Source organism: Vulpes vulpes, chromosome 8, assembly GCF_048418805.1.
Source record: "Vulpes vulpes isolate BD-2025 chromosome 8, VulVul3, whole genome shotgun sequence".
Taxonomy (NCBI): Eukaryota; Metazoa; Chordata; class Mammalia; order Carnivora; family Canidae; genus Vulpes; species Vulpes vulpes.
In genome coordinates this window covers 104204719-104217723 of record NC_132787.1, presented here as the reverse complement: position 1 = coordinate 104217723, position 13005 = coordinate 104204719, and the positions used below count along the sequence as shown (strand labels likewise).

Here is a 13005-nt window from a genome sequence, read left to right as displayed (position 1 = left end):
TCAACCTGGAAGAAGGTGTGCAAGGATGTTTCTGACCTTTGATGCAGCCTCTGTAAAACATGCAGGTGTGGACTAGCATGGCACATCCTATGACACTGGGGCCCAGAGTCTAGGAAGGTAGCTCCCCCGCATTGTAACTGGCACAGTGTGGCCCTAGCAATGCTGTGGAATCAAGAACTTGATGGGGACAATGCCTTTCTTTAAGCAAAATGAGGTGACATTGCATTTCACCGTCACTCCTCTCTTCCCTCCTGATCACAGAATGAAGCCTCTGAGCCTGTGTGTGGGGTGAGCACGAAGGGGATTGGGGTCCTCTCAGCCCTGCCGGCTGGCAGGCTTTCTGGCAGTGTAGACGCGGTTCTTGCAGAGCCCATCCCACATCTGAGAGATGACAGCTGCCCCTCTGGCTCTCTTGAGTGTGACATAAAATAATATGAAGTGGTCTTGGTGGGGTCAAGCCTCAGGTCTGTCTCACTAATTCCTTCGTTTGTACGGTTATGCCTTTGGTTTGCGCCGAGGGATGACGCCCTAAGGAACAGAACTTGCTCTTGAGATTATGAAGCGTGTTGGTCGTGGAGATCCTTGTGTATCAAGTGCCCGGGAGACATTTGCCCCAGGAAAAGCCATCTGGGTGGCTGGCTTGATTTTCCCCTTTGGGAACCAGTGTGTTTTTTATCGTGATAATCTGTGAAGTTAGAAATAATTATTTTGCACCCTTAAATGTGCAGATAAGCACAAAGGGTAATAGAGCTCTCAATGAGTTATATTTTTATAAACATTGAGTTGTCTTACTGGAATAGAAGACGGATAACATCGGAGTCCATTCTGCTTCATCTCTCCTCGGAGGAAACCACTGTCCTGAGCTGGGGACGCATCCGTGCCGTGATTTCCTAGTTTAGAAGGTAGACTTCCGTACGCAACATGCAGCATCATGGATGTGTGTGTAGACATTTTTACATGTAATTTGTTGACAATGTTTTGAACTTGCTTTTCCGCTCAACCATCCCGCATTCTGGAGATCTATGATTGCAAATATAGGAACAGTTTATTTATCTTTTTTAACCTGGTGTAGTAAACATGTTAGCTGATCGGGTTTCTCTATTTTTGCTGCTTAGGAATCTTTGCCCTGATTTTATAACTGAGTATGCACACATTAGCTTTCCCTCAGGCATTGTCTTTCTACTTTACCTGTATTTTTTTTTTTTTTTGCCCTGAGTTAAAAGAAAATTAGATTTTTCATTTTTAGAACAGTTTTAAGCTCATAGCAAAGTCGAGAGGATGGTAGGGAGATTTTTCATATATCCCCCTGCGCCCACACAGGCACAACCTCCCCCATTATTAACATCCCCCATCAGAGGGGACCTTTGATTGATGGACCTATGTTGACACATTGTCATCACTCAAAGTCCATAGTCTACAGTTAACTCTTGGTATTGCACATTCTATGGGTTTAACAAATGTATAATAGCAGGTATCTAACATTGTAGCATCTTACAGAAGAGTTATTACTACCCTAAAAATCCTCTGGGCTTTGCTTATTCATCCCTCCCTCCCCCTTACCCCTGGCAACCACTGATCTTTATAGTGTCTCCATTGCTTTGCCTTTTCTAGAATGTCATATAGTGGGAACCATGCAATGTGGTGCCTGTCCAGATTGGTTTCTTTTAGTAAGATGCATTTAGGTTTCCAACGTGGCTGTTAATGGCCTGATAGCTTATTTGCTTTTAGTGCTAAATAGTATTCCGTTGTCTGAATGCACCATAGTTCATTTATATACAGAGGAAATTTTGGTTGCGTCCAACCCTTGGCAATTAGGAATAAAGCTGCTACAAATATCTGTGTGCCGGGTTTTGTGTGGACATATTTTCAATGCATTTGGGTAAATACCAAGGAATGCAATTGTTGGGTCATATGGTAAGAATACGTCTGGGGGCGCTGGGCTGGCTCCGACGCTAGGCCGTGTGACTCTTAATCTCAGAGTTATGAGTTCAAGCCTCATGTTGGGCTTGGAGCCTCCTTAAAATTAAATAATAATAATAATAATAATAAGAATAAGAATATGTTTAGTTTGTAAGAAACTGCCAAACTGTCTTCCAATACCCTGATTTTTAAATCTATCCACTTTTCACTTTTTTTTTTTTTTTTAAAGGATGCTGGAACGTTACCTCAGATCCTTTTTGGAATGAGGCAAGGAAGAGATGCGAGCAAAGCAGGCACATAAACATCTTATTTCTATCCAGGCTTGGCAGCTGGGGACTCAGGCCAGATCTTGGAGAGGGGAACTGGAAGACAAAGCCTGTTTTGAGGTGGGTGTGCATCAAACGCAGGCTGCCAGGAACTGGGTCCAGGCAGCAGACTCCTGGAGAGTCCCCATCTGTGCCCCGAGGATCCAGAGATGAAGGGGTGCTCTGTGCGGGGCCCAGTCCTCCATCAGCTGCTCTGTACCTTGAATCACAGACCCTACTTTCACTGTAAGGGGGGCTCAAGGAGCAGCTCACCGCTGCCTGGGAGGGTGCCTTGCCTTCTCCTGCTGGTCAGGAGACCCCGGTCAGGCCACCTTGGGTCTGGGTCAGGCTCAGGTGCCAGCACTGGAACTAAAGCCATGACAAAGTGCTGGCTGACCCCTCTATTGAAGGGAAGCCTGTTCCCTGGGACATCCACAGCCCTTGGATCTTGCTTCCTTCTAAGTCTTCCAGGTCAGTGCCTAAGCCCCACCAACAGGGCCTCCTTGCCCCCAAGAAGTGGCCCCAAAGCTAGTTCTGGGCCATCCCGACGTCCTCTCTTCTGCCCTCTTGCTGGTAGGACACTCTGCTCTTTCTCCAGTCCCATCCCTGCCCAGCCCAAAACCTATATCCAAACGAGCGCTCCAGGACATGCCAGCGTCCTGACCCCCCACTGCTTGTTGTGACACCTTCTTGCACTGCTTGTTGCCACCACAATGGTCCCCATATTCCTTCACCAGAGGGCCCTCTCCTTAGCCCCTGCTGCTTGACCAGAATCCAAAGGGTAGAGACACAGCTCATTTACTAGAGCCCGAGGGCCTATCAGGCACGTGGGAGGCACTCAGAAATAAGGCGAGGAATTGAAATAATGTCAGAATATGAAAGTTCAGCCTGTTTTAGTATGCGACTTAAAAAAAAATATTTTCTTTGCTGTGCTAGAAGGATGGGATGTAATTATCCCCTGCTTTATAACACAGTCAGGGGATTAAGCTCTTTCTGTCCTGGAAGAAAAAGGAGCCAATACATCAGTCGCTCTGGGCTTTATGCACCACTAAGATCTGCTGGGAAAGAGCGAGATGTCTTTGCGGGGAGGAGGTGTAGGCTGGCATCAAGGAATACAGGAGGTTGCGAGGGCTGGTGGTTAGGGGAGGTAGCCAGAACCCTCTGGCGTGGACCTGCTGTGATGGAACCCAGAAGTCACCCAAGAGTGGAGCGGTGATGAGTGGGTCCAGGGAAGCCAAGGTGAGGGGACTGCTTGCATTCCTGATGCGTAGAGGTGACCAGATGCCTCCAGCATGAGACAGCCTTCCCTGGCCGGCACCTGGGCCCACCCAGCAGGCCCTCCTGCTGGAAGGTCTTGGAAACTCTGGAAGGTCTTGATGCCTGGGTGTGGAGTGCCCACGGGAGCTGCCCTCCGGATGGGGGACCAGGCTGGCTCTGTCTGGTTCTTCGTTGGGGACCTCCTAATGCCTGAGACGCTGCTGTGGCTGTGAGTGCGGGCACATCTGTGCTAAATAAACTGAACAACTCCAGTCCCTTGATCTGGGCCAACCGTCACTGCCCCCCACCTCCACGACACACCGTGTATCAAACGCAGTGCTGTGCTGCTGGGGTGCAGCTCACCCTCCACGTGTACCAGCCGAGGCTTCAAGCTTGCACGTCACGCCGCCGACAGCAACACAGATCTGATTCTCAGCGAAATGTAGAGACCAAAGTTTAAGGGCAACTCCTGGAGAGCTTTTGGGGATGCTCTGAGGCCTTTTGCTCCGGATTGTTCCCATCTGTATTCTGGGTGAGTAAGTTCTGGAACCAAGATCAGAGATCTGCAAGTAAGTTCTATTTTAAACAAGAAATTAAAACACTGTTTTAATACGTTCCGTGAAGATATTTGAAATAGCAATATTAATTAAAATACTGGGGGTTCACCACGAGCCAGTTATCATGTTAAGCACGTTACAAGAATTGGCTCATTCAGTCCTCGCAGCCACGGTATGAGGTGGGCGCCGGCGAGGGCCAGCATGCTGTTGGTTTTCTTCCTTAAACAGCGACACTTCCACACGTGTGGCTTGTGGCTCAGGATGTCACATTAGTGACTATTTCTGCATAAAGTCATTCTCAGAAACCAGAGAAAATTGACATGTTCTGCAAACAGCCAGGGAGCATTTCTGACCTTGCGTGAGCTGCTTTCCTACCACTGTATTAGCTGCTTCTTTGGGGCTCACTGGGAGCTGAGTAGGACATAACCATGGTAACAGGCAATCACCTCCAACTCCAGTTGCTAATCTGGGTTAGAATTGCCCTGCTGGAAGCTCTTTGAACATCCTCAGGAGAGCCTGGAAAGGAGCTGTGAGAGGCACCAGTCCCACCGGGTGGGGGTCTGTGGCCCTGGGACCCCACAGGTGCTTTGGCAGAAACACCCTCCTGCATGGGACACCTGGGTGGCTCAGTGGTTGAGAGTCTGCCTTTGGCTCAGGTCGTGATCCCGGGGTCCTGGGATTGAGTCCCGCATGGGGCTCCTCACAGGGAGCCTGCTTCTCCCTCTGCCTCTGTCTCTGCCTCTCTCTTTGTCTTTCGTGAATAAATAAATACAAATCTTAAAAAAAGAAAAACTGGAACACCTGCTTTCAGTCAGAAGCCTCAGCCTCAGACTCCAGCCTTGTTGCCCTGCCCGTGTGATATGGGGCAAGTCACTTCCCGCTGGTCCCTCAGAGTCCCCATGTGAGAGGGAGATGATGTTTTGTGGCTGCCCCTGATTCTCACGAGAATAGGAAGAGTTAAAGCTTATGAATCATATTTTGTAAATACAGTGTCAACGTCAGGAGTTACTGCCTTTACTTTTAGTCCCATGGAGGCGTGTCTTTGGGGTGATGGAGTCAGGGAAGTTGGATGACGCATATTTCAATTTTCTAAAACTTTTTGCTATGGTAATTTCCAAATACAAATGAAAGTAGATGGCACAGAATAATTTTCCACATATTCATTGTCAATGTCAACCATTAACAACATTTGGCCAGTTTTGTTTCATCCATTATCTGTAAAAAAAATTTTCTTTATGGAGATATAATTTATATACAAATAAAGTAGCAAAATGTACCTTACCAGGAATTTAGACACTTATATAACCGTCACCGCAATCAGATATTTAACATTTCATCGCTTCCCAAAATTCTCTTGTGCCCCTTCCCAGCCAACTGCCCCTTCCCGCCATGGTTCCAGGGCCTGGAACAGACCCTTCATGGGACACATGCAATCTTCCTAGGGATGCTGGGACCAGAGGCAGAGTAAGGCCTTGTTCTCAATGGAGGAATTTTTATACATATTTATAACATGCATATAAATATACATAACAAAATTTACTATTATAACTATTTTTAAAAAGATTTTATTATTTATTTATTTATTTATTTATTTATTTATTTATTTGAGAGAGAGAGAGAGAGAGAGAGAGCAAGTAGGGGGAGGAGCAGATCGAGAAGGACAAGAAGATAAATCAGCTCCACACGGAGCACAAAGCCTAACGAGGGGCTTGAAATGTGGGGCTCAATCTCACGATCCTGAGATCATGACCTGAGCTGAAATCAAGAGTTGGATGCTTGACTGATTAAGCCACTCAGGTGCTCTGGTTTTTGTTTTAAAATATTTTATTTATTTATGAGAGACACACAGAGAGAGGCAGAGACATAGGCAAAGGGAGAAGCGGGCTCTGTGTGGGCAGCCTGATGCATTTGATCTCAGGACCCCAGGATCATGACCTGAGCTGAAGGCAGATGCTCAACCACTGAGTCACCCAGGTGCCCGGTGCCCCTGTTGTAACCATTTTTAAGTGTACAGGTCAATGGCATTTAGGACACGGACATTATTGTGCAACCATGACCACTATCCATCTGTACAACTTTTTCTTCATCCCAAACTGGAATGACAACTCCACATTCCCTCCCCCATTCTGGCCACTATGCTGTAGCATGTGTTAGAATTTCCTTCCTTTGTAAATCTGATAATATTCCATATTTTGTTTATCCAGTCATCTGCCAATGACACTTGGGTTGCTTCCACCTTTTGGTATTGTGAGTAATGCTGGTATGAACATGGGTGTCCAAATATCTGTTTGGGTCCTGGATTTCAATTCTTCTGGGTGTATACTCAGAAGTGGAATTGCTGGATTAAAATGGTCATTCTATGACTAATTTTTCTGAGGAACTGCCATACTCTTGTCCAGAGCAGCTACACCATTTCACATTTCCATCAGCAAGGCCCAGGAGTTCCAATTTCTCCATATCCTTGTCAGCACTTGCTCTTTTCTGGGCCCTCACATCCCTCCGATAGCCGTCCTGATGAGTGTGAAGTGGTACCTCATTATGGTTTTGATTTGCATTTCTCTAATGACTAATGATGCTGAGCATCCCTTCATGTACTTATTGGTCATTTTTACACCTTCTTCGGGGAGGTGTCTATACAAGTCCTTTGCCTTCCTCTTCTTTTTAAAAACATCTCCTCTTTCTGCAAATAATTTGGGCCAATTTTTTCTTTATCTTAAGTGCATTTATTAGTATGCACTTTTACATTTTTTGGTCCTCTTCTTCCCATAATTCTGCTTCAGGCAGTAAATAATATTTGGCTGTCCTTATTTTGGAAGGGTGTCTTCCTTGGGAATCTGGTTACTTTGGCCAGTGAGGATGAGTTCAGGACCGTATAGTGATATAAAAGGCCAGGCCAGCATCAGTCCCAAGTCTAAAGGGAGGAGACGGATGGAACAGAAGGGATCAGGATATGCCACCCCGAATTTGCCACTTTGACTAAAGAATTATTTTGAGCTGAAGGCATTTGGGTTCCTGAAATCCCTAATCTGCTTCAAAGTAGTCTCCCAAAAAAACTCAGTTTTCACAAAGCCCCTTCTGGGAGCAACTGCAACTAACTCTCAGAGTTGACACCACGCCCAGATAGACATTGTCACAAACTGTCCTATCTCCATCTATTTGCCTGAGAGCCCACATATCCTTCCTCAAAGTCATGTGATTTCCCTAAAACAGGGAAATTTCTTTCTCCCTTTCTGTTGCCCCTAAATCAGGTATACAGACCCTAAGTTCTAATCCCCACTTTGAGTTACTCATCTCTGGGTATGTGTGATGCACAAGCTTAGAAACTTCTGTTGGTCTTCCTCTTGTTAATCTGCCTTTTGTCAGTCTGATCCACAAGACTAACCAGGGAACTGGAGAGAGAAGGAAGAGAAGACTCCCGTCTCTGCAGAACCCAGGGTGTTGGAGCCCCTGGTTCCCAGAGAATCCCTCCTCTTTCTGGTCTCCCTCCCTGGAACTACTCTGGTCAGGGTAGTGTCTCTGGTTCCCAGCGTCTTGGGTAGAGCCAGACTCTCACCAGGTCCCCATACTGTGAGTTTCTGGGGGCGATGAGGGTGGCTGGGTTGTCTGCCCTCCCTGGTTCTTCTTGAATCCTCCCCACAGCAGGGATCATGCAGTTCCCAGTGCCCTGACTGTTCCACAGACACCAGGAGTGGTGGCCCGGCCAGATGAGCCAACAGTGACTGTTCTAAGGCTCATGATGGCAGCCAGAGCAGAACTTCAAGTGCCCACCCACGCTCTCATTGCCATCTTCCACCACCCAAGACCATTAAGAGCTGAAGTCTACTCCCACGCGGGCCTGCACCACACCTACCATCTATATTAACATAACTGGGCTATTCTTCTCTCTTCATTAATGTGACTTCATTTTTTCAGGAATCTCCAGCTCAGCCTGATTATTGTTATAGAAATTTCCATAAAGGCTCATCAGCTTTTCAATGGAAAGCATCAAGAGACCATTTGTGCCCTAAGATTCTTTGATTTCTTTGCTCAGAATCTGTACTTTCTGTTTCCACCAACCCCAATGGTCCAGTCATGGCTGTACCCAGTCCTGATGAAGCTTTCCTCCATCGGAAAGACTGCCTTATTTTTTTAAAAAATATTTTATTTCTTTATTCATGAGAGACACAGGGAGAGAGGCAGAAACATAGGCAGAGGGGGAAGTAGGCTCCTGGTGGGGAGCTTGATGCAGGACTCAATCCAGGACTCTGGGATCACACCCTGAGCCGAAGGCAGATGCTCAACCACTGAGCCACCCAGGTGCCCTGGAAAGACTGCTTTAAATCAAACTTCCAGTTCTCAGTAAATTTGGACAATGGCTTCTCCTCTTTGAGAATTACCAAACATCTGGGAGGTGATATTCCCCTTTACTGTGGGAAGCAATAAACTCCGCTCAGTTTTCTCAGAAAGATCATTTTTGGGAGCCAGTTTTGACACTGGGCACTGCTTAAGCCAGTCTTTGGTTTTCCAAGACCTTTTCATCTCATTGTTCTGGTTCATTCCTTTGATCTGTATTTCTCTTGCTCTGTAATTTCTCTGGATTGATTTTAGGGGAGGAAGCATCAGGCAATGACAATTTGCCACTCAGCATGACTTTCCTTCCAATTGCATCAAAGGGAACTCACATCGTTACGGTGTAGACCGTCCAGGACAGCAAGCCAATTTCAGTTGCTGTCCAGGGCCAGGATCTAAGTTTGTTTAACCAAAACTCCCAGTTACATCTTATATTTTCCCATGATTGATCCTGAAATGCAACTAATCTTGACTGGCATTTCAGCTTCAATCAGGAGGGGAATTTGTTAATTGTGTAATTAAAACACAATGGTGATCTAATAATGGAGTAATAATGCCAGCTTAATTATTCCAGCTTTTTGTGACTATTTTAAAAATATAAAGTCTGTAGGCAGAGAATAATTATATACTGATGTTTCAGTGGTTTAAAAATTTCTTATTTTCTAATGCTAGGTATCTGGTTAGTGTAATGGGCATTTTTATTCATTTGCAATAAAAAAGTTAAGTGTTTACAAAAATTAAATATGGTATTGAAGTCATGGCTGTTTCAACTTATAATTATTGACTACGATAGCTCTAGCAACTCCACCCCTCCTAATGCTCCTGTCTTCACTTGGCTGCTCCTGGCACTAGGGAAAAGACAACAGGGTGAAAAGATGACACTCAGGGTTTGAAGCCACACAGACCCAATTCAAGCCCCGCTGTGTCACTCACTGGGTGTGATGTTGATCAAGGCCGTGACCTTCCTGATTCCTGATTTCCTCAGATATGAATGAAAATATCTGTATCCAATAGGATTGTCAGCAGGATGCTTTTGCTATTATTGTTCGCTTGATTGAAATGAATGTCATTTGAAATTGTCTAGGATCCTATACACCAGGCTCTACACCACCAAGTGCTTGGATGTTTTTCCTTATCAAGTTTATCTCATAATGTGTACGGCTGCACAGTTCCTTCCAAACAGAAGGAGGGGTATTTGTTCATGAAAAATTACTATGATTGGGAAAGGTTGATGGAACCTGAGTATGCATAAGCTTAGCTTCTGCTGATGGCCCTAAAAAGAGAGAACTTGTCCTTAGCCCAGAAGGAAGGGCACAGCCTTCCTGACAGCAGGGTGAGTGTCAACATGGGAAGGATCCATGTTTATCTAGCTAAAGGAGAAGCTTGGCAGAAAAGCCAAGAACTGCAGGTAGTGGGGCAGGCCTGGCCTGAGGAAGGGAGCTCTGGCCTAGAGGTTCCATCCTACAGTCCTGTCCTGGGGATGAGATGGAGGGGACCAAGCTGCCACTTCCTCACACCACTGAATCTCCTTCCTAGGCTCTGGGTTTGTTCACACCATCCAACCCCCTCATCCTTAGGCTTTTTGTGTGGTGCCGTCCTGGAGTGCCACATGGGCTTGCAGGGGACCAGATTCACAGCCTCTGAAATGGGAGCGCCCAGGATGATTCACAGAGGAGTGAGGACAAATATTAGAACTTCCATTTATGGGATCCCTGGGTGGCGCAGCGGTTTGGCGCCTGCCTTTGGCCCAGGGCGCGATCCTGGAGACCCGGGATCGAATCCCACGTCGGGCTCCTGGTGCATGGAGCCTGCTTCTCCCTCTGCCTGTGTCTCTGCCTCTCTCTCTCTCTCTGTGACTATCATAAATAAATAAAAATGTTTAAAAAAAAATTTATAAAAAAAAAAAGAACTTCCATTTATATTTATTTTTCATCTTGTTCTATCATTCTATTTTTGTTTATTTGTTGTAGTGCACATACTGTGGTAGTTTAATCATATTTCACCACTGGTAAAATTTATAAATGAAAAAGAAAAAAATGTATAAAAGGAAAATATGCATTTACTGAGGATGCACATTTATTGATGGGCAACTCATTAAAAAAAGTTGGGCAATCACTGTTCTTGACTACCTGTCCCCTGTGGGTATTCTATTTTGAGTTACAAATTAAATCTCTAAAATCCTTTCTCATCCTCCCAATCAGCCTCTCAAGAGCTTGGCTGGCAGCTGTTGGGTGACCAGCAAGTTGGAGCTTGCGAGTCTACAAAGCTGAGAACTAGTCTTTCTCTCCCTGGTAAGCCTTGGCCTTGCTGAGCCTTAGCTTTCAAATCGGTCAAGTGGTAGAACAGTAGCTGTCTTTGTCTGCCTCGTGGGGTGTTGTAAAGACTCAGATCATATCGCGTCATATGGAGTCTGCAGAACACCAAAGACAAGAACATTAAAAGCAGTAAGAGAAGAGTCAGAATGCTCTCAAAGGAATGACGATCTATACTAAGAGATTTCTTCTTCTTTTCTTTCTTTTCCTCCTTTTCATTCTTCTTCTCCTCCTTTCTTTTATAGATGGTAGAAAAGTTTCTTTCCTTTAGAACTCACCAGCTGTGCTCTGTTGAGATGATCCCAGCAATCATGCCAGCCACACCTGGAGCCACAGCACCTACAATTCCAGTACCTTCTTCCCTCCATTGGGCCACGGGAAGGTATGGCTTTGGCCACAACAGCATCGAAGAGCTTCTTCACAGCTAGTTTGATCTGCTGTTTGTTGGCCTTGACATCTGTCCTGAATGTCAGTGCACTGCCGTTCTTCATCTTCATGGCTGATGATGTGGTCAGGGGAGATGTGATGATGGCATATGGGTCAAGTTGATACTTTGGGTGCATTCCTCTGAGGATACTTGGGTTGCTTTTGGAGTTGCAGTGTCTTGAGGTGCGGAAAGGTGGAACGTGGGTGACATAAAACAAGATTGTCTCTCTCTTTCTTCATCTTTGTGGCTATGAACACCTTTTCTGTACTGCCTATTTGGCCTCCAAAGCCTTTGGTTTGACCTCAAGTTTGGGAGGTGTAGGGGTTTTCATGTTTTGCTTTCAGCACTATTTGTAAAAAAGGAACATAGCAAACTTCTTAATAGCAACAGCGGAAGTCAGAAGGTAATGTACATTCAGCCAGAGTACTGGAAGATATAACTGACAGTCTAGAGTTTTACATGCAGAAAAATTGTTTTACAAGAATAAGGATAACACAAAGATGTTTCAAGACAAACAACAGAGTTTATCACAAATGCAGCTTCACTGAAGGAAGTTCTAAAGGCAGAAGGACCAACCTAATGGAAGGATAAAGAAGCTAGTAAGCATATGGACAAATCTAACAACCTTTCACTATATTGAAACATCAACAAGAATAAAAACAATTGCTACTTTGTGAGATGAAACAAATGAGATAGAATGAATATATCAGAAATTTTAGCATATAAATTGTGAAGTGCTTCTTTGGAAGGAAGAGACAGTCATTTAGGTTTTATTAATTATGCATGTTAAAAGCTTTAGGTTACCTATTGAAAAAAAGAGGGAATGTGTATTTCCAAACTGGTAAAGGGAATAAGTGGGATAAGGATAAAACACCACCAATCTGTATAAAGGCAAGGAAGAAGGAAAATAAAAAATGCTTTAAAAAGTAGGAGATATGTATATATGTGACAAAATATGGTAAGGAAAGAAATCCAAATATATCAGTGATCACAATACATGTAAATGGATTAACATTCTATTTAAAAGATAAAATTTAGACTGGATAGGAAAACAAACATAGCTTTCTGCTATTTATAAGATATGTCTAAAACACAAGGGCTGGAATTTGCTTCAAAATAGGTAGATGAGTAGTTAGAGGTAGATAAATGAATGGTAGTGCGGGCAGCCTGATATTGGACATTGATCATTGCTGGGACTGGATAATGTGTATATTAGATGTATTATGCTATTCCATCTACTCTTGTGTGTGTAAGGACTCCTCTATAATAAAAAGTAAGTACAAATATCAGACAAAACAGACAAACCATAAGCATACAGAATTGTTATACGTGAACGTACAGAAAAAGTATTAGGTAAGTACTAATCAAAAGTAGGTGTAGTTATAAGCTCGGGGCACCTGGGTGGCTTAGTCAGTTAAACTTCTGACTTCAGCTCAGGTCACGATCTCAGGGTCCTGGATTGAGCCCTGTGTGGGGCTCCCTGCTTAACAGGGAGTCTGCTTGTCCCTCTCCCTCTGCCCCCCCACTGCCCCCACTTATGCTCTCTCTCCCTATAAATAAATAAATAAATAAATAAATAAATAAATAAATAAATAAAATCTTTTTTTAAGAAACAGGTCAGCATAATAATAAAAAGACTCAATTCATCAGAAAGATATAATAATTCTAAACTTGCATCTACTTAGTGATATAGCCTTGAAATACATAAAGCAAAAGTTAGTTCAAGAAAAGAACTATAGGGCAGCCCTGGTGGCCCAGTGGTTTAGCGCTGCCTTCAGCCTGGTGTATGATCCTGGAGACCCAGGATCAAGTTCCACATCAGGCTCCCTGCATGGAGCCTGTTTCTCCCTCTGTCTGTGTTTCTGCCTCTCTCTCTCTCTCTCTGTGTGTCTGCCATG

The 13005-nt window shown here is 44.6% G+C and overlaps 1 long non-coding RNA gene across 1 annotated transcript; it reads left to right on the top strand.

Annotated features, from left to right (window-relative positions):
• The first annotated feature begins 2184 nt into the window (after nucleotides 1–2184).
• LOC140600034 (uncharacterized) lies at nucleotides 2185–12163 on the top strand. Its single transcript, XR_012003235.1, has 3 exons — nucleotides 2185–4014; nucleotides 10570–10659; nucleotides 10926–12163. It is a non-coding gene; the product is annotated as an uncharacterized lncRNA (long non-coding RNA).
• Nucleotides 12164–13005: the final 842 nt, after the last annotated feature.